Below are 5,000 nucleotides of genomic sequence, written 5' to 3' on the forward strand. Positions count from 1 at the left end.
CGCCATCTGTAGGTCTCCCTCAGCATGAGCTCCTGCAACGACGATACCGCCATCTATGGGACGCCAAGCCGACTAAGACATCGATGGGCCCACAGTGCCCATCTTTCGACGCCACCCACAAAGCATGCAGCCTCTCTCGACCACAGCACCCATACGCCAGTGCCTCTGCCGCACGAAGTCGTGGACCGGCAATCACACCACCTGCACCCGTTCGTGCCCCACCCCAACCGCCAAACTCGCATCGCCAGCGGATGAACGGCGGACGTTTCCCGCACTCGTAAGGTGCAATCCACACCTATAACATGCGTTTCATGAAGAGATATTTCCAATATGCGACATTCCCGCTGTCCCTATTCATGAGCTGCGAGCTGTACCACGTACAAGCTACAGACGCGATCGCATTGCTCACTGTACGGATTCTCATGCTGAGCCATCAGCTAGGAAGCGCCCCATCCATGTCGGCACCCGTGGGCGTTGCACTCGCAGTCGCAAAAAACGCTGGGCACATATATGTCTCGGAAGAGTAACGACAGTCCGAGTCTCCTGCGTGGGAAGAGTCTTTCTAGGCCCTGACCCACGGGAAGGGTGTAGCTTCCCCCATCCCGGACATTTGACGTCGTCACACTACTGGTATTGACTAATAGACTGATTGCTGATAATCATTAGCCATACACTGGGGGAAACGGCCGACAGGGGCGGCAACATAGTGGAGCCGCAGTGTCACTAATGTACAGAGATAGAACAGTTTCGACTGGAACCAGAGTAACCGTATACACGGCACTGATGAGTAATAGATGCAGAGCCATCAGAATACAATGTATACAACCGTCCCTATACATGCTGAAAGACTCTGCACACAATGAGAACCACACGTCAGCCAGACACTCTTATCACACACTACTCTCTTATCACACACTACTCTCTTATCACACACTACTCTCTGCCTGTAACAGGCACACACACAATATCTAACCACCAGCATGGAAGAACATCCAGTGCATCCTCTCCGCCACATGACACAATCCACACTATCATTACCAGACCGGGAGGTCCACCCAGAAAACACAATATCCCACCCTTCCGACATCCGCACATTGCTCAGCTAAGCCACGAACACCCACACATGTCCTACACAGGGGTGCACCCAACATCACAATACTGCCTCCTGTCACAGCACACATTCAATGGCAGGAATGAAAGACACAGATCTGCCACAACCATGGAATTGGAGCGCCGCCTGTCATGAGCCAAAAGTGCATCCTGACGTGACAAATCAGATAATACCGCAGGCATCCAATTACGATAATCACTATCAACGAACCTGCCGCCGCCCCCCCCCCCCCCAATACACCTTTCCCTACAACAATGTGTATCTGAACCTACGCCATATTGTACCTTAACCTAACCTATATCGTACCTTAACCTAACCTATATTGTACCTTAACCTAACCTATATCGTACCTTAACCTAACCTATATCGTACCTTAACCTAACCTATATTGTACCTTAACCTAACCTATATTGTACCTTAACCTAACCTACGTTGTGCCTTAACCTAACCTACGTTGTGCTTAACCTAACCTACGTTGTGCCTTAACCTAACCTACGTTGTGCCTTAACCTAACCTACGTTGTGCCTTAACCTAACCTACGTTGTGCCTTAACCTAACCTACGTTGTGCCTTAACCTAACCTACGTTGTGCCTTAACCTAACCTACGTTGTGCCTTAACCTAACCTACGTTGTGCCTTAACCTAACCTACGTTGTGCCTTAACCTAACCTACGTTGTGCTTAACCTAACCTACGTTGTGCCTTAACCTAACCTACGTTGTGCCTTAACCTAACCTACGTTGTGCCTTAACCTAACCTACGTTGTGCCTTAACCTAACCTACGTTGTGCCTTAACCTAACCTACGTTGTGCCTTAACCTAACCTACGTTGTGCCTTAACCTAACCTACGTTGTGCCTTAACCTAACCTACGTTGTGCCTTAACCTAACCTACGTTGTGCCTTAACCTAACCTACGTTGTGCCTTAACCTAACCTAATTTGTGCCTTAACCTAACCTAATTTGTGCCTTAACCTAACCTAATTTGTGCCTTAACCTAACATAATTTGTGCCTTAACCTAACCTAATTTGTGCCTTAACCTAACCTAATTTGTGCCTTAACCTAACCTAATTTGTGCCTTAACCTAACCTAATTTGTGCCTTAACCTAACCTAATTTGTGCCTTAACCTAACCTACGTTGTGCCTTAACCTAACCTACGTTGTGCCTTAACCTAACCTACGTTGTGCCTTAACCTAACCTACGTTGTGCCTTAACCTAACCTACGTTGTGCCTTAACCTAACCTACGTTGTGCCTTAACCTAACCTACGTTGTGCCTTAACCTAACCTACGTTGTGCCTTAACCTAACCTACGTTGTGCCTTAACCTAACCTACGTTGTGCCTTAACCTAACCTACGTTGTGCCTTAACCTAACCTACGTTGTGCCTTAACCTAACCTACGTTGTGCCTTAACCTAACCTACGTTGTGCCTTAACCTAACCTAATTTGTGCCTTAACCTAACCTAATTTGTGCCTTAACCTAACCTAATTTGTGCCTTAACCTAACCTAATTTGTGCCTTAACCTAACCTAATTTGTGCCTTAACCTAACCTAATTTGTGCCTTAACCTAACCTAATTTGTGCCTTAACCTAACATAATTTGTGCCTTAACCTAACCTACGTTGTGCCTTAACCTAACCTACGTTGTGCCTTAACCTAACCTACGTTGTGCCTTAACCTAACCTAGTTTGTGCCTTAACCTAACCTAGTTTGTGCCTTAACCTAACCTAATTTGTGCCTTAACGTAACCCATGTTGTGCCGTAACGTAACCCATGTTGTGCCGTAACGTAACCCATGTTGTGCCGTAACGTAACCCATGTTGTGCCGTAACGTAACCCATGTTGTGCCGTAACGTAACCCATGTTGTGCCGTAACGTAACCCATGTTGTGCCGTAACGTAACCCATGTTGTGCCGTAACGTAACCCATGTTGTGCCGTAACGTAACCCATGTTGTGCCGTAACGTAACCCATGTTGTGCCGTAACGTAACCCATGTTGTGCCGTAACGTAACCCATGTTGTGCCGTAACGTAACCCATGTTGTGCCGTAACGTAACCCATGTTGTGCCGTAACGTAACCTATAATATGCCTTAACCTAACCTATAATATGCCTTAACCTAACCTATAATATGCCTTAACCTAACCTATAATATGCCTTAACCTAACCTATAATATGCCTTAACCTAACCTATAATATGCCTTAACCTAACCTATAATATGCCTTAACCTAACCTATAATATGCCTTAACCTAACCTATAATATGCCTTAACCTAACCTAAAGTGCGCCGTAACCAAAACTATATTGCGCCTTAACCTGATGCACGTTGTCGCTGAACCTGCTCTGTAATTGTTATGCAACTCGTTAAATTAGTGTAGTGTTGCCTAACCGCAACCCTCGCAATATAGTTCGCTACTCGCACTGCCCGGTCCCCTGTGTATCGCGTCATGTTAAACACCTTGCAGGTGTTGCTGACTTTCCACATGCTCCTGCTATACACTGTAATGTGGATAGCAGCAGGACGTACATGCCCCCCCCCCTTCCCCCCTGCCTTCGCAAGCTGGTCGGTGAGAAGTTTGCATGTTCAACGCCCTTCGCATGCCGACGTACTCAGCCTACGTTGTGGTACGGCCTGTCACCTGTCCGCCGATGTACGCAAAACCCACAAACTGTACTGCACATTGGTCCGTATGTACTGAATGATACATCGTGGCACATGTGGCCGTATGACGACTGCGCCTAGCAACGGCGGACCATACAGTCCAAATATTGTGCACGCAGCTACGTGTCGTCTCCCTATAAGAGCTGGATTGCAGTGTGGTACGCCATACAGACGTGTGGGAGGAACGGACGCCCTGGATGGCGATCAGCATGAGCAGTCTGTTGATGTAGTGGAGCGTGTATTCGGACGTAGTCGTCTCTTCTCACACACCGTGATAGCATGTTGCACCGTGTTCCACATCTGCGACATGCTGCAGAGGCCGGCTGACAGTCGTTCGCGCAATGGACACCGCATACGTACGGGGTCGACCTTCCACGTGTTCTCTAGGCGTGCACATGTTGTTGCGTCTATGTGGGCAGACGTAGTGTGTTGTGACACCTGACACAGGCATGCAATACTCGTTGCAAATGGCGATGGACGTGTACGTTTGCTGGTGACGTTACGCAAATGAACAACTGGTAACCCGTTGTGGTGCGGTTGTTCTCGCTAGAGGTGAATCAGTGTTGGCGACGATCGGTCGAGCTATTAACCGGTTGTTTCAGGGATACCCACCATGCCCACGAACGTGAAAGGGGATCTGGGTGTGAGGCGATACGCGGCGGTGGCTGGGTGGGACCGTCCCCGGCCGGTGAGGGGGGGCCGCCCGGCGTGCTGGCAGCGCGGTGCGTGGGCGCACGCGCTACAGCCGGCTGGTGGGGGCGGCCAGTGGCAGGCGCGCCGGCCGACGGACGCGGCAGGCGGCGCAGCTGCGCGCCGGCGCCCCCTGCTCGCGGCGCCTTGCGGCCAAAGTAGGTCCTCGCGGGCCCGGTGCGAAGCGCGGTGGCCATCTGCAGTGTGCTGGTCCGATTGAGGACTTTGTGCGCTGAGGATGCGCCGCCGCCCGGCGCTCGGCGCCGCGACGCCGTCTGCTGCTCGGTCGCCCCAGCGGTTCTCGCAGGTGGTTTGTATCGCAGCTGTGCGGACGTGTTGGCGCGTGCGCTGTGCTGGGAGAGTTCGCTTCGGCACCCAAGTGGGGCTTTTGTCCTTCTGTGGCGCCGGCGTTGGAGCTGCCGGTCACCGTAGGTGGCGCGTGTTGTCTCCCGCCGGCAATGCCACGACAGCACGCTCCCGGGCCTCTGTCGGCAGCGGCAAGCTCAGTTGGGAGCACGGGTGGTCGCACCTAAAGCGTCTA

This window comes from Schistocerca serialis, chromosome 4 (genome assembly GCF_023864345.2).
Source record: "Schistocerca serialis cubense isolate TAMUIC-IGC-003099 chromosome 4, iqSchSeri2.2, whole genome shotgun sequence".
Classification (NCBI taxonomy): domain Eukaryota; kingdom Metazoa; phylum Arthropoda; class Insecta; order Orthoptera; family Acrididae; genus Schistocerca; species Schistocerca serialis.